This window comes from Salvelinus namaycush, chromosome 7, assembly GCF_016432855.1.
Source record: "Salvelinus namaycush isolate Seneca chromosome 7, SaNama_1.0, whole genome shotgun sequence".
NCBI classification, from domain to species: domain Eukaryota; kingdom Metazoa; phylum Chordata; class Actinopteri; order Salmoniformes; family Salmonidae; genus Salvelinus; species Salvelinus namaycush.
In genome coordinates this window covers 6554958-6580014 of record NC_052313.1, presented here as the reverse complement: position 1 = coordinate 6580014, position 25057 = coordinate 6554958, and the positions used below count along the sequence as shown (strand labels likewise).

At 44.5% G+C, this 25057-nt stretch overlaps 1 protein-coding gene across 1 annotated transcript in view; it reads right to left on the bottom strand.

The window, feature by feature from the left end:
• LOC120050435 (semaphorin-5A-like) overlaps positions 1–25057 on the bottom strand; it is a 275882-nt gene that overhangs the window by 207544 nt on the left and 43281 nt on the right. The window lies entirely within an intron of this gene.

The window sequence follows — 25057 nt, the reverse complement described above, 5'->3', positions numbered from 1 at the left end:
AACACTGAAACAGCACGGAACAATGAAACAGCACGGAACAATGAAACAGCACGGAACACTGAAACAGCACGGAACAATGAAACAGCACGGAACAATGAAACAGCACGGAACACTGAAACAGCACGGAACACTGAAACAGCACGGAACACTGAAACAGCACGGAACACTGAAACAGCACGGAACAATGAAACAATGGAAAACACACTAAATAGGAGTTAAAGAGCAAAAATAACTATGAATTGACAATAAACAACACTGTAAACCCACAATAAACCAGCTTTCAACAGCATTGCAAACACTCAATAAAATGACACTGGCAGCAGACAAGAGTTTAACATTGAAAGACGATAAATACGGCTGCTAGAATCCTGACTAGAACCAAAAAATTTGATCATATTACTCCAGTGCTAGCCTCCCTATACTGGCTTCCTGTTAAGGCAAGGGCTGATTTCAAGGTTTTACTGTTAACCTACAAGCATTACATGGGCTTGCTCCTACCTATCTTTCCGAGTTGGTCCTGCTGTACATACCTACACGTACGCTACGGTCACAAGACGCAGGCCTCCTAATTGTCCCTAGAATTTCTAAGCAAACAGCTGGAGGCAGTACTTTCGCCAATACATCTCCATTTTTATGGAACGGTCTGCCTACCCATGTGAGAGACGCAGACTCGGACTCAACCTTTAAGTCTTTACTGAAGACTTATCTCTTCAGTAGGTCATATGATTGAGTGTAGTCTGGCCCAGGAGTGTGAAGGTGAACGGAAAGGCTCTGGAGCAACGAACCGCCCTTGCTGTCTCTGCGTGGCCGGTTCCCCTCTCTCCACTGGGATTCTCTGCCTCTAACCCTATTACAGGGGCTGAGTCACTGGCTTACTGGTGCTCTTTCATGCCGTCCCTAGGAGGGGTGCGTCACTTGAGTGGGTTGAGTTACTGACGTGATCTTCCTGTCTGGGTTGGCGCCCCCCCTTGGTTTGTGCTGTGGTGGAGATCTTTGTGGGCTATACTCGGCCTTGTCTCAGGATTGTAAGTTGGTGGTTGAAGATATCCCTCTAGTGGTGCGGGGGCTGTGCTTTGGCAAAGTGGGTGGGGTTATATCCTTCCTGTTTGGCCCTGTCCGGGGGTATCTTCGGATGGGGCCACAGTGTCTCCTGACCGCTCCTGTCTCAGCCTCCAGTATTTATGCTGCAGTAGTTTATGTGTCGGGGGGCTAGGGTCAGTTGGTTATACCTGGAGTACTTCTCCTGTCTTATCCAGTGTCCTGTGTGAATTTAAGTATGCTCTCTCTAATTCTCTCGTTCTCTCTTTCTTTCTCTCTCTCTGAGAACCTGAGCCCTAGGACCATACATCACGGCAAACAGGGCATGATGACTCCTTGCTGTCCCCAGTCCACCTGGCCTTGCTGCTGTTCCAGTTTCAACTGCTCTGCCTGCGGTTATGGAACCCCTACCTGTCCCAGACCTGCTGCTTTCAACTCTTAATGATCGGCTATGAAAAGCCAACTGACTTTTATTCCTGATTATTATTTGACCATGCTTGTCATTTATGAACATTTTGAAAATCTTGGCTTTCTCTAATTCTCTCCTTCTCTCTTTCTTTCTCTCTCTCGGAGGACCTGAGCCCTAGGACCATACGTCAGGACTACCGGGCATGATGACTCCTTGCTGTCCCCAGTCCGCCTGGCCTTGCTGCTATTCCAGTTTCAACTGTTCTGCCTGCGGTTATGGAACCCCTACCTGTCCCAGACCTGATTATCATGATTATTATTTGACCATGCTTGTCACTTATGAACATTTGAACATCTTGGCCATGTTCTGTTATAATCTCCACCCGGCACAGCCAGAAGAGGACTGGCCACCCCTCATAGCCTGGTTCCTCTCTAGGTTTCTTCCTAGGTTTTGGCCTTTCTAGGGAGTTTTTCCTAGCCACCATGCTTCTACACCTGCATTGCTTGCTGTTTGGGGTTTTAGGCTGGGTTTCTGTACAGCACTTTGAGATATCAGCTGATGTACGAAGGGCTATATAAATACATTTGATTTGATTTGATAACATTCTGCAAGAGCCATTTTTTGGTTCGAAATTGTTTCAATTATGCGAAGACTATTTACTCCTGAAAGGCCTTGGGTTGGCTTGTTACAGTATTGACCACTACACCTCGGCCCATTCATTTACATGGCTGACGTGACCCACATGATCACACAGCGAGGAAGACCTATGACTCACTGGTCTGGACAGAAGGCCATTTGTAAATAAAATATTTCATTAGAAATTGAGCTCATTGATTGGTTCTCTCAAAAAAACAAAATTCATGGTGGGTTGAGACCTCTCGTTGTTTAGACTTGAAAACATATGACATTGTTGTCATTTAGCAGACACTCTTATCCAGAGCTACAGTAGTGAGTGTATTTACATACTGGTCCCCCGTGAGAATGAAACCAACAACACTGGTGTTGGAAGCACCGTGCTCTGCCAACTGAGCCACACGGGACCTGTGGAAAACTGAACAGTTGAAATGGAAGGGGGCGGCGTTCGGGCTTGTGTGTGGCTGTGGGTGTTTGAGTAAGAAAGAGAGAGAGAGCCAACCAGTAAAAGCACACCCCCCCCCCCCTTCATTGTCAACTCATCGTGCCGGCAACATCAAAACAGCCTTTCAATAGGACTTGGAGTTAGGTGACTATCATCAACCCACAGAGAGGCTAAATGAACCTGGAGCGAGAGGATGCAACCTACACACTTCTACACAGACAAACTGGAAGGAAAGGCGGCCAAAGGGGGTGTTGGCTTTGGGGATGACCAGTGAAATATACCTGCTGGAGCGTATGCTACGGGTGGGTGTTGCTATGGTGACCAGTGAGCTGAGATAAGGCGGGGCTTTACCTAGAAAATACTTATAGATGACCTGGAGCCAGTGGGTTTGGCAGATATGTAGCGAGGAACAGCCAACGAGAGCATACAGGTCGCAGTGGTGGTTAGTATATGGGGCTTTGGTGACAAAACAGATGACACTGTGATAGACTATATTCAATTTGCTGAGTAGAGTGCTGGAGGTTATTTTGAAAAATGACATCGCAGTTGGAGGCCACGGAAGGAGAGTTGTATGGCATTGAAGCTTTTTTGGAGGTTTGTTAACACAGTGTCCAAAGAAGGGCCAGATGTATACAGAATAGTGTCGTCTGCGTAGAGGTGGATCAGAGAGTCACCAGCAGCAAGAGCGACATCATTGATATATACAGCGAAAAGAGTCGGCCCGAGAATTGAACCCTGTGGTACCCCCATAGAGACTATAAACTATCAAAATAAAGAAAGTCGCACACTCCATGTATAAACTCCCAGCAATTTAATGGATACTTACTCATTAAATTGCTGGGAGTTTATAAATGGAGCGTGCGACTTTCTTTATTTTTATAGTTTATAGTTTTTTTGCCGATAGTCAGCACCTCCACACAAACTATTATACGGGGGGGGCGCAGCTCATGTTTTTTTTAACACCTGTAGAGACTGCCAGAGGTCCGGACAAGAGGCCCTCCGATTTGACACACTGAACTCTATCTGAGAAGTAGTTGGTGAACCAGGTGAGGCAGTCATTAGAGAAACCACGGCTATTTAGTCTGCCGATAAGAAGGCGGGGATTGACAGAGTCAAAAGCCTTGGCCAGGTTGATAAAGACGGCTGCACAGTACTGTCTTTTATCGATGCAGGTTATGATATTATTTAGGACCTTGAGCATGTCTGAGGTGCACCAATGACCAGCTCGGAAACCAGATTGCATAGCGGAGAAGGTACGGTGGGATTCGAAATGGTCGGTGATCTGTTTGTTAACTTGGCTTTCGAAGACTTTAGAAAGGCAGGGCAGGATGGATATACAGTTGAAGTCGTACGTTTACATACACCTTAGCCAAATACATCCGAGTAAAAATGCCATGTCTTAGGTCAGTTAGGATCACCACTTTATTTTGAGAATGTGAAATGTCAGAATATTAGTAGAGAGAAGGACTTATTTCAGCTTTTATTTCATTCATCACATTACTAGTGGGTCAGAAGTTGACATACACTCAATTAGTATTGATAGCATTGCCTTTAAATTGTTTAACTTGGGTCAAACATTTCGAGTAGCTTTCCACAAGCTTCCCACAATAAGTTGGGTGAATTTTGGCCCATTCCTCCTGACAGAGCTGGTGTAACTGAGTCAGGTTTGTAGGCCTCCTTGCTCACACACGCTTTTTCAGTTCTGCCCAAACATTTTCTATAAGATTGAGGTCAGGGCTTTGTGATGGCCACTCCAATACCTTGACTTTGTTGTCCTTAAGCCATTTTGCCACAACTTTGGAAGTATGCTTGGGGTCATTGTCCATTTGGAAGACCCATTTGCGACCAAGCTTTTACTTCCTGACTGATGTCTTGAGATGTTGCTTCAATATATCCATATAATTTTCTTGCCTCATGATGCCATCTATTTTATGAAGTGCACCAGTCCCTCCTGCAGCAAAGCACCCCCACAACATGATGCTGCCACCCCAGTGCTTCACGGTTGGGGTGGTGTTCTTCGACTTGCAAGCGTCCCCCTTTTCCCTCCAAACATAATGATGGTCATTATGGCCAAACAGTTCTATTTCTTTTTCAACCAGACTAGAGGACATTTCTTCAAAAAGTCCAATCTTTGTCCCCATGTGCAGTTGCAAACCGTAGTCTGGCTTTTTTTATGGCGGTTTGGAGCAGTGGCTTCTTCCTTGCTGAGCGGCCTTTCAGGTTATGTCGATATAGGACTCGTTTTACTGTGGATATAGATACTTTTGTGCCTGTTTCCTCCAGCATCTTCACAAGGTCTTTTGCTGTTGTTCTGGGATTGATTTGCACTTTTCGCACTAAAGTACGTTCATCTCTAGGAGACAGAATGCGTCTCCTTCCTGAGAGGAATGATGGCTGCATGGTCCCATGGTGTTTATACTTGCGTACTATTGTTTTTACAGATGGATGTGGTACCTTCAGGAATTTGGAAATTGCTCTCAAGGATGAACCAGACTTGTGGAGGTCGACAATTTTTTTTCTGAGGCCGTGGCTGATTACTTTTGATTTTCCCATAATGTCAAGCTAAGAGGCACTGAGTTTGAAGGTAGGCCTTGAAATACATCCACGGGTACAACTCCAATTGACTCAAATGATTAGCCTATCAGAAGCTTCTAAAACCATGACTTCATTTTCTGGAATTTTCCAAGCTGTTTAAAGGCACAGTCAACTTAGTGTATGTGGACTTCTGACCCACTGGAATTGTGATACAGTGAATTATAAGTGAAATAATCTGTCTGAAAACAACTGTTGGAAAAATTACTTGTGTCATGCACGAAGTAGATGTCCTAACCGACTTGCCAAAACTATAGATTGATTACAAGAAATTAGTGTAGTGGATGAAAACGAGTTTTAATGACTAAGTATTTTTAAACTTCCGACTTCAACTGTATATTTAAACTACCGTTCAAAACTTTGGGCTCACATAGAAATGTCCTTGTTTTTGAAAGAAAATACAAATTTTTGTCCATTAAAATGACATAAAATTGATCAGAAATACATTGCAGAAATTGTTAATGTTGTAAATGACTATTGTAATTGGAAACGGCAGATTTTTTATGGAATATCTACATAGGCGTACAGAGGCCCATGATCAGCAACCATCACTCCTGTGTTCCAATTGCACGTTGTGTTCGCTAATGCAAGTTTATCATTTTAATATGCTAATTGATCATTAGAAAACCTTTTTGCAATTATGTTAGTACAGCGGAAAACTGTTTTTCTGATTAAAGAAGTAATAAAACTGGCCTTCTTTAGACTTAGTTGAGTATCTGGAGTATCGGCATTTGTGGGTTCAACTACAGGCTCAAAATGGCCAGAAATAAAGACCTTTCTTCTGAAACTCGTCAGTCTATCCTTGTTCTGAGAAATGAAGGCTATTCCATGCGAGCAATTGCCAAGAAACTGAAGATCTCGTACAACGCTGTGTACTACTCCCTTCTCAGAACAGCGCAAACTGTCTCTAACCTGAATAGAAAGAGGAGTGGGAGGCCCCGGTGCACAACTGAGCAAGAGGACAAGTACATTAGAGTGTCTAGTTTGAGAAACAGACGCCTCACAAGTCCTCAACTGGCAGCTTCATTAAATAGTACCCGCAAAACACCAGTCTCAACGTCAACAGTGAAGAGGCGACTCCGGGATGCTGGCCTTCTAGAAAATGTTAATAGGGAAACATAAAAATATTTTTTAGATAAAACTATACTAAATATATTCACATCACCAAATCATTTACTTAAACACACTGTTTGTGTACCCTCAACAGCACTCTATAGGAGAACACCATGGTGAAGCCTGAGGACAACTAGTTTCCGTCCTCCTCTGGGTACTTTGACTTCAATACAAAACCTAGGTGGCTCGAGGTTCTCCACCCTTTCTATAACTTACACAGTAATTATGGCAACTTCTGGATGACGTCCTCCAAGCTATCAGAACTCTTGTAGCATGAACTGACATGTTGCCCACCCAATCAAATGATCAGAGAATGAATCTAGTACTGAATGCAGCTACAGCTACTAGCACTGCAGTGCATAAAATTTGGTGAATAGTTGGCTCATAGAGAGAGAAAGACAATAGTTGAACAGTTTTCAACAAATTAATTTATTCAAAAATGAAGGAGAAGCAAGAGAGAGAGAGAGAGATTTTTTTTCTTCTCACTTTTAAGTAACGTTATTAAGCTAGCGAAGGAAGATCGCTCGTTTAGCCTACTCAAACACCCGGCTCAAACAGAGAGGGATGCTATGTTAGCTAGCTGGCTATGGCTATCCAACACTGGAACTCTTCAAAGTTAAGATTTTGGTTTTATTCATTTATTGCCACTGTAACTGCTGAACTGCTTGCTGTACTCTGTACTGCATGATTGTAGCGAGTTTACTTATGTGTTAGTTCTAGTAGCTATGTTGACTATGACGTTACTTTAGCTAATATGGTGACAACGATGTAGGATGTGTGTAGCGGTTAGTGGTTATGGTGTGAAGGTTTGGTCACAGACAGGTGAGAGGAGGATAGTGTGTAGATACGAGAAGGAAATATACAATGAGCAAAGTGATCATGCTGTTTGTATGTGGATGCTATGAAAGTGAACTCTGTTTGCGGGTGATCAGAGGTGTATTCATTCCGCCGATTCTGTTGAAAATCTTTTCTTAAATGGAAGAAAACAGTAGGAAATGGGAGTAAACGTACAGTATCTCAATTTGTCCAATAGAAACTCTTGTTTGCAACTGTTTGGACTAATGATTACACTCTAGATCAGCTAGATGCAAGCAAGAGTGTGCAAGGCGGTATTGAATGTGTCACTGACTGTCACCTTGATTACTCATTTTTTTCTCTCGACCTTTGCACTTACGTTGTAAACTTTAATTCGTAGGCTAGGTTGTAGCAACCTCATGATGGGTATAGGGAACATTTGAGTATCATTTAGTATCCTAAACCTATCGCTTTTACATTGAGCTGAGTCAATGGAAAATGACTGACAGTCATCCAATATGCTATAATAAAAATAAAATAAAAAATCATCCTCCCTAACATAAAACGGCACTGACCGCCACTGCTATGTACATAGGGCAAAGCAGTCTCAAAGTTGCAGGGTAGGCCGGCTAGTGGTGACTGTTTAACAGTCTGATGGCCTGAAGATAAAAGCTGTTAATCAGTCTCTTGGTCCCAGCTTTGATGCACCTGTACTGTCTCCGCCTTCTAGATGGTAGCGAGGTGAACAGGCAGTGGCTCGAGTGGCTGAGGATCTTGATGATCTTCTTGGCCTTCCTGTGAGACCTGGTGCTGTAATCCTGGAGGGCAGGAAGTGTGCCCCCGGTGATGCATTGGGCAGACCGTACCGCCCTCCGGAGAGCCTTGCGGTTGCGGACAGTGCAATTACCATACCAGACGGTAATACAGCCCAACTGAATGCTCGCAATGGTGCATCTGTAGAAGTTTGTGAGGGTCTTAGGGGCCAAGCCAAATTTCTTCAGCCTCCTGATTTTGAAGAGGCGCTTATGCGCCTTCTTCACCACACTGTCTGTGTGAACGGACCATTTCAGGTCGTCACGCTGAGGAACTTGAAGCTTCTTGTCACGCCCTGACCTTAGAGAGCCTTTTTATGTCTCTATTTGGTTTGGTCAGGGTGTGATTTGGGGTGGGCATTCTATGTTTTGTTTTCTATGATTTTGTGTTTCTATGTTTTGGCTGGGTATGGTTCTCAATCAGGGACAGATGTCTATCGTTGTCTCTGATTGGGAACTATACTTAGGTAGCCCTTTTTCCCTCCTTTCGTGGTGGGTAGTTGTCTTTGTTTGTGGCACTATAGCCCTTAAGCTTCAAGGTCGTTTTTGTATTGTTTATTGTTTTTGTTGCCTACATTCACATAAAAAGTCATGTACGCTCACCACCCTGCACCTTGGTCCACTTCTTCCAGCATCGGCCGTGACACTTCTGACCTACAGCACTTCGGCCCTGTCGATGTGGATCGGGGCATGCTCTCTCTGCTGTCTCCTGAAGGCCATGATCAGCTCCTTCGTTTTGTTGATGTTGAGGGAGAGGTTATTTTCCTGGCACCACTCCACCAGGGCTCTCACCTCCTCTCTGTAAGGATGTCTCATCATTGTTGGTAATCTGGCCTACCACTGTTGTGTCGTCAGCAAACTTTATGATTGAGCTGGAGACGTGAGAGGCCACACAGTCATCGGTGAACAGGGAATACAGCAGGGGGCTGAGCAAACACCCCTGTCTGCCCCCCATCTTGAGGATCAGCATTGCGTAGGTGTTCTTGCCTACTTTCAACACATGAAGTCCAGGACCCAGTTGCACAGGGAGGGCTTCAGACCAAGGGCCCTGAGCTTAGTGATGAGCTTGGAGGGCACTATGGTGTTGAAGGCTGAGGTGTAGTCAATTAACAGCATTCTTACATAGGTATTTCGCCTGTCCAAGTGGTACAGGGCAGTGTACGATTGCGTTGTGGCGATTGCGTCGTCCGTGGATCTGTTGGGGCGATATGTGAATTGTAGTGGGTCTAGGGTGTCGGGTAAGGTGGAGGTGATATTATCCTTAACTAGCCTCTAAGAGCACTTCATGATGACAGAAGTGACTGCGACAGGGCAATAGTCATCTAGTTCAGTTACCTTCGCTTTCTTGGGTACAGGAACAATGGTGGACATCTTGAAGCAAGTGGAGACTTCAGACTGGGATTTGGAGAGATTAAATATGTCTGTAAACACTCCAGCCAGCTGGTCTGCACATGCTCTGAGGACGCGGCTAGGGATGTCGTCTGGGCCGGCGTCTGCGTTTTGGTGGAGACCAGCTGGATACATAGAGCTGCCTCGGCAAGTCCAAACAAAGGATTCAGTTGAGGGAAGTCTGAGCAAATAATGTAAGAAATAACAACAACAGCAAAAAATACTGCAAAGTTAGAAACAGGGCAACCGTGTCTGTCAGCGCCATCTTGTTGACCGCATCGTATCGTGTGTCAGTTCATGTTAAATACGGACACTAAATCCAATTAACATGCACACACACCAGGGTCCACTCCAGACACGAGGGAGCGAGCACAGTGCCGAATGTCAATGTGATTTACACCAGGGGAGAGAATGAGAGACGCTTAGACATGAGGGAGAGAGCACAGAGCTGAATGTCAATGGGATTTACACCAGGGGAGAAAATGAGGAATACATAGACATGAGAGAGCGAGCACAGAGCTGAATGTCAATGTGATTTACATAGGAAGAAATGGTGGACGCTTTTCCCGTTTTTACTAGCAGAGAGGAATTAGGAGATAAAACTCAGGCCTCTCCTTTAAGGGGGAGAGTCCAATACATTCTGACTCCTCAACTGTCATTTCCCTTCTGGACCTCCAGGGGGTTTTCATTGATAAAGGTTCTGTATTCATGGAAGGAAATGACTTCTGGCGTCAGGTCAGAGAGACGATGGAGGGATGAAATAACCACTTTGATGAGGAACGGCCATTATTGCAACTCCAGAGATTAGCGACTGAAGGGAAAGTTTCTGTAATAATGACTGGACCACTGTTACTTTATGAACAACTAACTATATGTCTCTTTATGTACCACTATAACCTTTCACCATTTTATCCAAATGCAGACTATATACACTACCGTTCAAAAGTTTGGGGTCACTTAGATATTTTCTTGTTTTTGAAAGAAAACCGCTGCCTCACAAGGCCTCAACTGGCAGCTTCATTAAATAGTGCCAGCAAAACACCAGTCTCAACGTCAACAGTGAAGAGGCGACTCCGGGATGCTGGCCTTCTAGGCAGAGATGCAAAGAAAAATACATATCTCAGACTGGCCAATAAAAATAAAAGATTAAGATGGGCAAAAGAACACTGGACAGAGGAACTCTGCCTAGAAGGCAACTCTTGCTCAGTTGTGCAGCGGGGCCTCCCACTCCTCTTTCTATTCTGTTTAGAGACAGTTTGCGCTGTTCTGTGAAGGGAGTAGTTCACAGCGTTGTACGAGATCTTCAGTTTCTTGGCAATTTCTAGCATGGAATAGCCTTCATTTCTCAGAACAAGGATAGACTGACGACTTTCAGAAGAAAGGTCTTTGCTTCTGGCCATTTTGAGCCTGTAATCGAACCCACAAATGCTGATACTCCAGATTCTTAACTAGTCTAAAGAAGGCCAGGTTTATTGCTTCTTTAATCAGAACAACAGTTAACATAATTGCAGAAGGGTTTTCTAATGATCAATTAGCGTATTAAAATGACACAATTGGATTAGCTAACACAACGTGCCATTGGAACACAGGAGTGATGGTTGCTGATAATGGGCCTCTGTACGCCTGTGTAGATATTCCATTAAAAAAGGGGTTTATTGGCATGGGAAACATATGTTTTCATTACCAAAGTAAGTGAAGTAGATAATGAACAAAAGTGAAATAAACTATCAAAAATGCTGATAATGGGCCTCTGTACGCCTATGTAGATATTCCATAACAAATCTACCGTTTCCAGCTACAAAAGTAATTTACTACATTAACAATGTATTTCTGATCAATTTGATGTTCTTTTAATGGACGAAAAATGGGCTTTTCTTTCAAAAACAAGGACATTTCTAAGTGACCCCAAACTTTTTGAACGGTAGTGTACCTTCATTTAGACAAGTAAGTCGTTGTGTTCAAATTATTCTTTCACAATAATAACCTGGCGAACTACTCGAGGGAACATTCTACTGTTTATCAGGAGATACAATAAATCTGAAACAGAATATACTCTATAATTCAACTTCATATCAGGAAGATATGAAGGGACAATAATAACTCCTTTTACGATAAGAACCAGGTAGGCTGAACTATACCAAACACGTTTTAAAATCTGATTCAGAATACAAAGTTGTATATCAGCATTAGTTCATGCAGAGAGTAAGAGAGGATAAGTGGAAACCCTCTCAGCATTTTTTTTCATTTACTCTTCAGAGCTAAGAAGTTTTCTGAGCCTCTCCTCAGCGTGTTTCATGAGGAAGCCTTGACTTCACCTTCCCAATGGCCTAAAGGATAGGAAATAGAGCTATCACACATGCACATATCTGGTGGAAGGAGAGAGAGGAGGCAGGAGAGAGCGGAGGCAGGCAAGAGAGGAGGCAGGAGAGAGAGCGGAGCCAGGAGAGAGAGAGAAGGCAGGAGAGAGAGGAGGCAGGAGAGAGAGAGGAGCCAGGAGTGAGAGAGGAGGCAGGGGAGAGAGGCAGGTGAGAGAGGAGTCAGTAGAGAGAGGAGGCAGGGGAGAGAGGAACCAGGAAAGAGAGGTGGCAGGAGAGAGAGGAAAAACAGCAGGAGGAGGGAAGGGGAGATCAGAAGGACGATGAGAAGGAAAAAGAGTGTGTGTGTGTGTGTGTGTGTGTGTGTGTGTGTGTGTGTGTCCACAGAGAAAGGATGGAGGGGTTGGCCACCACTCAGCTCTATCAGTATCCATCAGGCTGCCAGCTGACCAGCCTACAAGACACAGACAACCCATCAGCACTAGCAGCTGAGCATTACAATCCGGCCTGCACATCGCTGGCTGTCCCTGTGAGTATGTGTGTGCAATACGTGCTCTCAGAAATCACAGGGGAAATACCAAAAGCTTGGTCTAACTCAAACACAGGCCTTCTCTGTGATATGATTATGATGGTATTACAGAGGCAAGAAAAATGATGAGAACTCTTTGGAATGACCTTGATTTCTGCATAAATTAGTCATACAATTTGATTTGATCTTCATCTTAGTCACAACAGTAGATGAACACAGTGTGCTTAAACTAATAACGCCCAAATTATTGTATTTTTCTTGTCTATATTTAATACATTATTTAAACATTCACAGTGTAGGCTGGAAAAAAAGTATGTGAACCCCTAGGCTGAACTGAAACAGTTTTGTAAAGATGAACGGCCCAAAATAACTCCTGCCCGTTGTGCAGGTCTGACCCACATCTACAGTTTGGTTGAGTTTATTGCTGCCAAAGGAGGGTCAATCACTTATTAAATCCAAGGGTTCACATACTTTTCCCACCCTGCACTGTGAATGTTTACACGGTATGTTCAATAAAGACATGAAAACGTATAATTGTTTGTGTTATTAGTTTAAGCAGACTGTGTTTGTCTGTTGCTGTGACTTAGATGAAGATCAGATACAATGTTAGGACCAATTTATGCAGAAATCCAGTTAATAACGAAGGGTTCACATTCTTTTTCTTGCCACAGTAGATAGTAATCATATGGTAACATAATCAATAATATTACAAGGAGATAGCTTTGTGGGCACTAAGGTATTCAATAAACCAAATCATTACTCAAATATGATAAGAACAGCCCAGAATAGATTATTACCTATTCCAGTTTCAAAACGCCTATTCAAGTAAAATATGAAATGAATATAATCCTAAAACCAGTGAGATACCTAACTGTCAAGACATCAAATGGTCCAGAATAGAGTGCAGACACATTAAAAACACATGACAGTCCTACTGCTACTATTATTAAGCATCATTGTGCTCTGAAGACGCATCAGCTCTCAAAGTGAAATATCATCTCTATGATGTGCTGACATTAAATGGATTCATCAGCTCTCAATTTAGGCTCTCTGCTATAAAGACATTTATAAAGACCTGTTTAGTTAGAAAGAAAAGCTGCTTTCGGAAGTACTGTATCTTCTACTGGTCTGAGAACAGCTATAGCTGCTTGCATATTCATTCAGTGTTTTTTTTTGTTTGTTTTTTTTTTCTTTTTTTTTTTTCTTTTTTTAGGGGTGGATCAGCTTAATATTGCGGAAAGAATGTTGCTTCCAATGTAATTGTCTGCATCATTTCCAATCCCCCATATTTTTTTGGGTAAATATATATATCCATACACGTATGCATACATATACACATATATACATACACATACCTATATAGACATACATACTTTTTTAAAAGAGTATACCTTTATTATTATTCCCCGCAAACCCTACCACCGATCCCCCAATTGGAGCAAACTGATAAACATTTCTGTTTTTACCTTCAATTTATACATCTTATACACATTTTACAGACACAGTCTACTTTATAATAGTTCTCTCTTGTTTGTTCTTAGTCCTTCCTCTATTTCTGTTGTCCATCCAGTTTGATTTCCACTTGTAACTGTGCTATTTCACAAAAGCTCCGCACCTATACACATTTCACAGATCCCGTATGCCCTACATTTATCTTGTTATTAGTCCCACCCTTCAGCTCCACTCAACCCTTCCCATCTATCTTCCAACATCATCCATTTCGGATTTTTATTTGCCATATATTTTTCAACTGTGCTGTGATGCTTCACAAAAGATTTGAATCTTCCTATTCTCATAGCTTCCACGGATTGTAAATTAAAAATAAACATTTTTGCTAAAATAATTATTATATTATTGATTGATTGACTATGACTTTTCAAATCCCCCAGTATTGCTATCTGTAGCGTTAGTTCTACGCAAATGTTGCAATTCTTCAACCATTCCTGGACCTGTGACCAAAAACGAGCTACATACGGACAATACCAAAATAAATGATCTAATGACTCTGCCTCCTCACAGCAGAATCTGCAGAGCTGGGAAGATTATATATTCATTCAGTGTTTGTGACTTAAAAGAGATTATAAACTGGAGGTATGAATGTTCTCTCTGCCTTCTCTCTTCACTACGCCGTCCTCTGTACTGTCTGGTAACCAAGAGATTAGACCATGTTCCTTTACTACTGAGGGGCTTTTGTCACCCTAAGGTTACAGGTGTTAGGGAGTGTGCACAGAGGAGAGAGTGAGAGAGAGGAATCATGGAGAGAGAGAGAGAGAGAGAGAGGGAGAGAGAGAGAGAGAGAGGGAGAGAGGGAGAGAGAGAGAGAGAGAGAGAGAGAGAGAGAGAGAGAGAGAGAGAGAGAGAGAGAGAGAGAGAGAGAGAGTTTCTCCTGGAGTTTCCGTTCAGTGTAGAGAACTCTTGCTTTTTCAGCTGGGTCTATCTGACTGCCTGTCAGAGAGAGAGAGAGAAATCCAGAAACAGATGATATAGCATCTATTTTAGATAAAGAGAGACAGAACTCTGTCTGCAGAAGAGACTGTCTGGGGTGTTCTTCATAAGACGAGGACATGATGAGGAGAGACAGAACAGAGACATAAGGCTATAGACATCTGTATCTGTTTGAAAAACAACTGGACCTGTTTTCACTGTTTTCATTTTCACTGTTTTGGCAATTGAATGTTCACCATTTTGCCTTTGGAATTTGGAACTTCCCCACTTCTTCCCCTCTTCTCTCCCCTCTCCTTCTCTCCCCCTCTCCTTCTCTCCCCCTCTCTCTCTCTTCCCCTCTCTCTCTCTTCCCCTCTCTCTCTCTTCCCCTCTTCTCTCCCCCTCTCCTTCTCTCCCCCTCTCGCTCTCTTCCCCTCTCGCTCTCTTCCCCTCTTCTCTCCCCTCTCCTTCTCTCCCCCTCTCCTTCTCTCCCCCTCTCTCTTTCCCTCTCCTCTCCCCCTCTTCTCTCCCTGTCCTCTCCCCCTCTTCTTCTCTCCCCCTCTCCTCTCCCCCCCTCTCCCTCTCTCCCTATTTTCTCATGATTTGGTTGGGTCTAATTGTGTTGCTGTCCTGGGGCTCTGTGGGGTCTGTTTGTGTATAATTAAGACTGATGTCTGACAGATGTAAGACTGATGTCTGACTGATTTAAGCCGATGAAAGGTTCCGACGTAAAATTGGCCCTAAAGTCATATTAGAACCTGTGTCTGTTTCAGTACAGTTCCTGTTGCAGTTGTCAGAGCACAGCTGTCAGTCAACATGTAGGTAGGGAATTTAAATGTTAATCATGTCTGCTGTAATTGTGTGATATAGTTTGTCGTCTCGCCATAATGTATGACATCAAATATGACGGTGTTCAGTATAGACGGAGTAGTGAAGGCTCACAATGAAGTAGTCATTATCACTGTCAACACCATCATCCAGGGTCAAACCACTATGCTCCGAACCCCGTCACCCCTCTCAGTCCCTTAAATGGAGCAGTCCAAGTTATCATTGAGTGTGCTCTGCATCTCTACGCTGCAGCCCATTCCACTGACTCCGTCCTCTGGATTTTTCCATGCATTTAAATGGACGAGTTATTCCGACTTGACTCATTGAATTAGCGCTGCTGTTGGAGCTAGCCGAGGTGTTTTGTTAGCGCTTGATTAGCAGGGGTAATTGTCTCTCAGACAGAGGGCGTAGTGGGAAGACAGAAGTTGACGAAATACAACACACTGGGAACTGGGATTTTACATCCTGCAGTAGATGTCTTCATTGTAGCAAACGTAAAAATAGAGTTGTTTTTCATGGCATATTTATACCATGAATGCAAAAATGGGCCATGAATAGCTGCAGAGACATGCTAAAGGCTCAGATAAATATATCCACTATTTATTTCACTGACTGCACTCCTCATTGAATGTAAACAATGCTGCTGCCACTACAGAGGTGATCTAATAACAATTGTCTCACGCTTCGATCCACAACACTGTCTAAACAGCTACACTGCCTTTGTGTTCCTGTTTAGATTTTCTGTGTCAGAGGAAATAGCTTACTAATGATGGATTATAATGGGATGTTTTCCTGTCTCTGAATGATGTTCTATTAACAATACAACAGACAGTGAGAGAGAGAGCATGAGAGAGAGTGAGAGTGAGAGTGAGAGAGAGAGAGAGAGAGAGAGAGAGAGAGAGAGAGAGAGAGAGAGAGAGAGAGAGAGAGAGAGAGAGAGAGAGGGAGAGAGAGATGGAGAAAGGGAGAGAGAGAGCATGAGAGAGTGAGAGAGTGAGAGAGCGAGAGAAAGGGAGAGAGAGAGGGAGAGAGAGAGGGAGAAAGGGAGAGAGAAAGGGAGAGAGAGAGAGGGAGAAAGGGAGAGAGAGAGAGGGAGAGAGAGAGGGAGAAAGGGAGAGAGAGAGGGAGAGAAAGAATGAGAAAGGGAGAGAGAAAGGGAGAAAGAGCCAATGGCATGTACCAGATAGCTCCCGATTGGTGCAGCGGTCTACGGCACTGAATCTCAGTGCTAGATGCATCATTACAGACCCAGGTTCGATTCCATACTGTATCACAACCGGCCGTGGTTGGGAGTCTCATAGAGAGGCGCACAATTGGCCCAGCGTCATCCAGGTTAGGGTTTGGTCAAGGGTAAGCCGTCATTGTAAAATAATAATTTGTTCTTAACTGACATGTCTAGTTAAATAAAGGTTAAAATAAAAAAATAAAAAATAAATAAAGATGCTCAGCAGGCTCCACTCACATTTATTGGTCTGAGGCCAAACCACACTACTAACAACATTGGACACTTTATGGAACACAAAGACTTCACTATCTCATCCTGGAAAATCCTAGACCTGAGGTCATCTGCCTTTGGCCTAAAGAGCAGAAATCAGAAATACAGACATTGTCATCATTCAAGAAACATGGTATACAGGAGATGGACCCACTGGTTTCCCTCTAGGTTACAGAGAGCCGGTAGTCCCATCCACCAAACAACCAGATGTGGAACAAGGAAGGGACTCAGGGGGTATGCTAATTTGGTATAGAGCAGACTGATCTCACTCTATTAAATGAATCAAAACAGGAAAATTGTACATTTGGCAAGAAATTCAAAAGGAAATGATCTCAACAGAGATACATATTGTAAGGGCCAACGCCGGACAGGAGAAGCAGGTACGGGGAGTCAAACATTTATTCAGGAACAGACATGGAACACGACAGGAACAGCGTCAGCACACAGGTAAACAAGGACATATGACAAACAATCCCGAAGCAGGGAACAGAGCTAGGAAGCAGACAGATATAGCGAAGGAAATTACACAAGTAATTGAGTCCACGTAAGTCCAATGAGCGTTGATGCGCGTGACGGGGAAAGGCAGGTGTGCGTAAATGATGGTGGCAGGAGTGCATAATGCAGGGCAGCCTGGTGCCCTCGAGCGCCAGAGGGGAAGAACGGGAGCAGGCGTGACAGTACCCCCCACCCTAGGCGCGCCAGCTGAGGCATAAGAGCCTGACGATCCGGCTGACGAGGCATGAACGCCTGTCAATTCCACTGTGACGTGGAAGTCCGATGATCCAACGGAGATGTGAAAGCCTGACGTGCCGGCTGGGCGAGCAAGACCTGACAATCCGGCCCGACGTGACAATCCCGAAGCAGGGAACAGAGCTAGGAAACAGACAGATATAGCGAAGCAAATTACACAAGTAATTCAGTCCACGTAAGTCCAATGAGCGCTGATGCACGTGAAGGGGAAAGGCAGGTGTGCGTAAATTATGGTGGCAAGAGTGCGTAATGCAGGGCAGCCTGGCGCACTTGAGCGCCAGGGGGGAAGAGCGGTCCAGGCCATATTCCCCCACTAGAATCCCCATACTTTAATGAAAAGAGCCTCTTTATCCTGGTGAGGGAAATCAACCATTTCCAGGCCCAGGGACATGTACTAGTATGTGGCGACCTAAATGCCAGAACTGGACAATAACCTGACACTCTCAGCACACAGGGGGAAAAACACCTACCTGGAGGAGACAGCATTCCCTCCCCCTAGACACAACTACGACAACATAACCAACAAAAACGGGTCAGAATTCCTGCAGCTTTGTCGCACACTTGGTATGTACATCGTCAATTGTAAGCTTTGAGGGGACTCCCATGGTAGGTACACCTATAGCTCATCTCTTGGCAGTAGTACTGCAGACTACTTTATCACTGACCTCAACCCAGAGTCTCTCAGAGCGTTCACTGTCAGCCCACTGACACCCCTATCAGACCACAACAAAATCACAGTCTACTTGAACAGAGCAAAACTCAATCATGAGGCATCAAAGCCAAAGGAACAGAATAATATTAAGAAATGCTATAGATGGAAGGAAAGTAGTGTGTAAATCTACCAAAAATGAATTAGGCAACAACAAATTCAATCCCTTTTAGACAACTCCCTGGACAAAATATTTCACTGTAATAGTGAAGATGTAAACTTGGCAGTTGAAAACATAAACAGTATTTTTGACATCTCAGCTTCCCTATCAAATGAACAATCCAATATTTTCGGCCCTTTAACAAAGAAAAAATAACAAAAATCAAAAACATATACATGATCAAATACAAATCTTAGAATCAACTATTAAAGACAGGGACCCACTGGATTCTCCAATTACATTGAAGGAACTACAGGACAAAATACAAACCCTCCAACCCAAAAAGGCCTGTGGTGTTGATGGTATCCTCAATGAAATTTTAAAATATACAGACCACAAATTCCAATTGGCTATATTTAAACTCTTTAACATCATCCTTAGCTCTGGAATATTCCCCAATATTTGGAACCAAGGACTGATCACCCCAATCCACAAAAGAAGAGACAAATTTGACCCCAATACCTACCGTGGGATATGCGTCAAGAGCAACCTTGGGAAAATCCTTTGCAATATCATTAACAGCAGACCCTTACTCTTCTCAGTGAAAACAATGTACTGAGCAAATGTCAAATTGGCTTTTTACCAAATTATCGTACGACAGACCACGTATTCACCCTGCACACCCTAATTGACAAACAAACAAACCAAAACAAAGGCAAAGTCTTCTCATGCTTTGCTGATTTCCAAATGTTTTTTTGACTCAATTTACATGAGGGTCTGCTTTACAAATTGATGGAAAGTGGTGTTGGGGGGGGGGGGAAACATACAACATTATCAAATGCATGTACATAAACAACAAGTGTGTGATTAAAATTGCCATAAAACACACACATTTCTTCCCACAGGGCCGTGGGGTGAGACAGGGATGCAGCTTAAGCCCCACCCTCTTCAACATATAGATCAACAACTTGACAACGGCACTAGAACAGTCTGCAGCACCCGGCATCACCCTACTAGAATCTGGAGTCAAATGTCTACTGTTTGCTGATGATCTGGTGCTTCGGTCACCAACCAAGGAGGGCCTACAGCAGCACCTAGATCTTCACATATGCTGTCAGACCTGGGCCCTGACAGTACATCTCAGTAAGACCAAAATAATGGTGTTCCAAAAAAGTTCCAGTTGCCAGGATCACAAATACAAATTCCATCTAGACATCGTTGCCCTACAGCACACAAAAAACGATACATACCTCGTCCTAAACATCAGCGCCACATGTAACTTCCACAAAGCTGTGAACGATCTGATGGACAACGCAAGAAGGGCCATAAAATGTGACATACCAAAATGTGACATACCCATTAGGATCTGAATAAAAATACTAGAATCAGTTATAGAACCCATTGCCCTTTATGATTATGAGGTCTGGGGTCAGCTCACAAACTAAGAATTCACAAAATGGGACAAACACCAAATGTTCCTTGTAGAGCAGAATTAGGCCGATATCCACTAATTATCAAAATTCATAAAAGAGATGTTAAATTCTACAACCACCTAAAAGGTAGTGATTACCAAACTTTCCATAACAAAGTCATCACCTACAGAGAATTGATCCTGGAGAAGAGTCCCCTAAGCAAGCTGGTCCTGGGGCTCTGTTCACAAACACAAACAGACCCCACAGAGCCCCAGGTCAGCAACACAATTAGACCCAACCAAATCATGAGAAAAGAGGGAGAGAGGGATAGGGGGAGAGGAGGAGAGGGGGAGGGGAGAGGGGGAGAGAGGGTGAGAGAAGAAGAGGGGGAGAGTAGAGGGGGAGAGGGGAGAGGAGAGGGGGAGAGGAGGAGAGAGGGAGAGAAGGAGAGAGAGAGAGAAGGAGAGGGGGAGAGAATGAGAGGGGGAGAGAAGGAGAGGGGGAGAGGAGAGAAGGAGAGGGGGGAAATTCCAAATATATAAAGCAAAATGGTGAACATTCAATTGCCAAAACAGTGAAAAGGAAAACAGTGAAAACAGGTCCAGTTGTTTGTATGACTTAGTTTTTATTTGATGACTTCATTATTTGTCATTCCTTATTAAAGTCATCATCTCATCTCTGCTCAGGCAGTAGCAGTCAAACAGCCAGACAACCTTCTCTGTTCTCCCCATACTGTCCTGTCTGTATTCATCCTATTTTGCTAGCCTGCCAACTAAGCTGTCTTACAAAGTCATTTTACTACTTCTTCAAGGTACTTTGCTTGTTGCTGTGTTGTCTATCTGTGCGTATCTAACTTAACAGCTGGGAAAAACAGGCGCAATGGTTACCATGTTTTTTGCGCTGAACAAGGTTGAAAATATGCTTAATGAAAACTACAACTCCCAGCATCCCAGTTCTTGATTTCATGTCTCTTTTGAATGATTTGATTTATCTGTCAAGAAATGGCGCATTGGGCATAAAAACTGAACTAAGTGGAATTTAAGTAATTGAACCGAATGGTCAATTAGTTGTCTAATAACCCACCAAAAAATAAGAACATTTCGGTTAATCGCTCAGCACTACTGAAGTACCACAGGACAGACAGAGGGCATTTAGCTGGCTGGCACAGCAACTGGCACCTCTCTCTGAGTCAGCAAACAACACGCTACCAAGAGGCCCCCAGTTTCATTTTAAGTGATGAAGGGTTTTTAAGGGGAAATTAGAGGGGTTTTAATCAATAACGCTGAAAATATTTTTAGAGGTCTGGTTTATTTTTCGTTCATACAGTACATCGAAGAATGACCTTGGTTGTTTTGACGTGCTCATAAATATTTAGTTTTAATACATTAGGGATTAAGCCTGAGCATGGATCATATCAAATGGAAATTCTACTCGGTCTCTCATTTTATTGCAAAAATCATACAAGGCATAAGCATAGCTCTCAGTACTTATTTTCATCAAAACACACACTTATGTTATTCATGTCAGCACAGTGCAATGATAAATCCTGTTAACCAATGCCAATGGGTATGTACTGTACTAAAGCACTATGGTAGGTGGTAGCTAATCAAATAGGCATGTGTGGGTGTAGTATGTAGGATATTTCCCAAAGAAGAAGAATTTCTACAGTAAAACTCCTTTCTCTTCTCTACACATCTCAATGTAGAGAAGTACAAAAAGCAGAATATTCTCGTAGAGCTCTCTCTGTTGTTACTACTACTACTCATAAACAATTTTCCCTTTGCAAATCACCTTCATCAATCGGTAATGCACTTAATAGGAGCTGAGAGGCAACAGCAGGGAGACATCTTTCATAAGAAACACAACGACAGACAAAGCTATATCTTTAAGACATGCCAAGGCTGAAAATCTCACCACAATTAATATCCTGTTTTAAATTACAGAGGAGAGGAGAACGGGGAATGGGCAAAAAAGACGAGAGGGGTAAAATAGTTATAGAGGTGAGGGGGAAAGCAGAAGAGGGTAAAATGAGGAGAGGAGAAGAAAAGTGGGTGAGAATTAGAGGAGAGGAAAGAATAGGCAGTTTGGTCCATGGTCCAGATTACCAAGGTGATGAAATGGGGTGGAAAGGGGCTGGAGGGATCTACACTCTGATTTAGTGTTGCTAGTGGAGCGACGGGTGAGATAAAAGAAAAGAGGGGTGATTGGATGAGGGGATGGGGGTGGGGAGAGAAGAAGGGATGACATGGAGCATATTTTTTAACCAGCCTTATCCCAGTGAGCGCCAACAAATGAGTGACTCCCCACGGGTCTCTGCCTTTCTCTATGGGGGGGTCCTTACCTTGTGCTGTCTCTCTGCCTTTCTCTATGGGGGTTCCTTACCTTGTGCTGTCTCTCTGCCTTTCTCTATGGGGGTTCCTTACCTTGTGCTGTCTCTCTGTCTCTCTGCCTTTCTCTATGGGGGGTCCTTACCTTGTGCTGTCTCTCTGTCTCTCTGCCTTTCTCTATGGGGGGTTCTTACCTTGTGCTGTCTCACTGTCTTTCTCTATGGGGGGTCCTTACCTTGTGCTGTCTCTCTGTCTTTCTCTATGGGGGGTTCTTACCTTGTGCTGTCTCACTGTCTTTCTCTATGGGGGGTCCTTACCTTGTGCTGTCTCTCTGTCTTTCTCTATGGGGGGTCCTTACCTTGTGCTGTCTCACTGCCTTTCTCTATGGGGGGTCCTTACCTTGTGCTGTCTCTCTGTCTTTCTCTATGGGGGGTCCTTACCTTGTGCTTTCTCTCTGTCTTTCTCTATGGGGGGTCCTTACCTTGTGCTGTCTCTCTGCCTTTCTCTATGGGGGGTCCTTACCTTGTGCTGTCTCTGCCTTTCTCTATGGGGGGTCCTTACCTTGTGCTGTCTCACTGTCTTTCTCTATGGGGGGTCCTTACCTTGTGCTGTCTCTCTGCCTTTCTCTGTGGGGGGTCCTTACCTTGTGCTGTCTCTCTGTCTCTCTGCCTTTCTCTATGGGGGGTCCTTACCTTGTGCTGTCTCTCTGTCTTTCTCTATGGGGGGTCCTTACCTTGTGCTGTCTCTGCCTTTCTCTATGGGGGATCCTTACCTTGTGCTGTCTCACTGTCTTTCTCTATGGGGGGTCCTTACCTTGTGCTGTCTCTCTGCCTTTCTCTATGGGGGGTCCTTACCTTGTGCTGTCTCTCTGTCTTTCTCTGTGGGGGGTCCTTACCTTGTGCTGTCTCTCTGTCTTTCTCTATGGGGGGTCCTTACCTTGTGCTGTCTCTCTGTCTCTCTGCCTTTCTCTATGGGGGGTCCTTACCTTGTGCTGTCTCTCTGTCTCTCTGCCTTTCTCTATGGGGGGTCCTTACCTTGTGCTGTCTCACTGTCTTTTTCTATGGGGGGTCCTTACCTTGTGCTGTCTCTCTGTCTTTCTCTATGGGGGGTCCTTACCTTGTGCTGTCTCACTGCCTTTCTCTATGGGGGGTCCTTACCTTGTGCTGTCTCACTGCCTTTCTCTATGGGGGGTCCTTACCTTGTGCTGTCTCTCTGTCTTTCTCTATGGGGGGTCCTTACCTTGTGCTGTCTCACTGCCTTTCTCTATGGGGGGTCCTTACCTTGTGCTGTCTCTCTGTCTCTCTGCCTTTCTCTATGGGGGGTCCTTACCTTGTGCTGTCTCTCTGCCTTTCTCTATGGGGGGTCCTTACCTTGTGCTGTCTCTCTGTCTCTCTGCCTTTCTCTATGGGGGGTCCTTACCTTGTGCTGTCTCTGCCTTTCTCTATGGGGGGTCCTTACCTTGTGCTGTCTCTCTGCCTTTCTCTATGGGGGTCCTTACCTTGTGCTGTCTCTCTGTCTTTCTCTGTGGGGGGTCCTTACCTTGTGCTGTCTCTCTGTCTTTCTCTATGGGGGGTCCTTACCTTGTGCTGTCTCTCTGTCTCTCTGCCTTTCTCTATGGGGGGTCCTTACCTTGTGCTGTCTCTCTGTCTCACTGCCTTTCTCTATGGGGGGTCCTTACCTTGTGCTGTCTCTCTGTCTCTCTGCCTTTCTCTATGGGGGGTCCTTACCTTGTGCTGTCTCACTGTCTTTCTCTATGGGGGGTTCTTACCTTGTGCTGTCTCTCTGTCTTTCTCTATGGGGGGTCCTTACCTTGTGCTGTCTCACTGTCTTTCTCTATGGGGGGTCCTTACCTTGTGCTGTCTCTCTGTCTTTCTCTATGGGGGGTCCTTACCTTGTGCTGTCTCACTGTCTTTCTCTATGGGGGGTCCTTACCTTGTGCTGTCTCTCTGCCTTTCTCTATGGGGGGTCCTTACCTTGTGCTGTCTCTGCCTTTCTCTATGGGGGGTCCTTACCTTGTGCTGTCTCACTGCCTTTCTCTATGGGGGGTCCTTACCTTGTGCTGTCTCTCTGTCTCTCTGCCTTTCTCTATGGGGGGTCCTTACCTTGTGCTGTCTCTCTGTCTCTCTGCCTTTCTCTATGGGGGGTCCTTACCTTGTGCTGTCTCACTGTCTTTCTCTATGGGGGGTTCTTACCTTGTGCTGTCTCTCTGTCTTTCTCTATGGGGGGTCCTTACCTTGTGCTGTCTCACTGTCTTTCTCTATGGGGGGTCCTTACCTTGTGCTGTCTCTCTGTCTTTCTCTATGGGGGGTCCTTACCTTGTGCTGTCTCACTGTCTTTCTCTATGGGGGGTCCTTACCTTGTGCTGTCTCTCTGTCTCTCTGCCTTTCTCTATGGGGGGTCCTTACCTTGTGCTGTCTCTCTGTCTCACTGCCTTTCTCTATGGGGGGTCCTTACCTTGTGCTGTCTCTCTGTCTCTCTGCCTTTCTCTATGGGGGGTCCTTACCTTGTGCTGTCTCTCTGTCTCTCTGCCTTTCTCTATGGGGGGTCCTTACCTTGTGCTGTCTCTCTGTCTCTCTGCCTTTCTCTATGGGGGGTCCTTACCTTGTGCTGTCTCTCTGTCTCTCTGCCTTTCTCTATGGGGGGTCCTTACCTTGTGCTGTCTCACTGTCTTTCTCTATGGGGGGTTCTTACCTTGTGCTGTCTCTCTGTCTTTCTCTATGGGGGGTCCTTACCTTGTGCTGTCTCACTGTCTTTCTCTATGGGGGGTCCTTACCTTGTGCTGTCTCTCTGTCTTTCTCTATGGGGGGTCCTTACCTTGTGCTGTCTCACTGTCTTTCTCTATGGGGGGTCCTTACCTTGTGCTGTCTCTCTGCCTTTCTCTATGGGGGGTCCTTACCTTGTGCTGTCTCTGCCTTTCTCTATGGGGGGTCCTTACCTTGTGC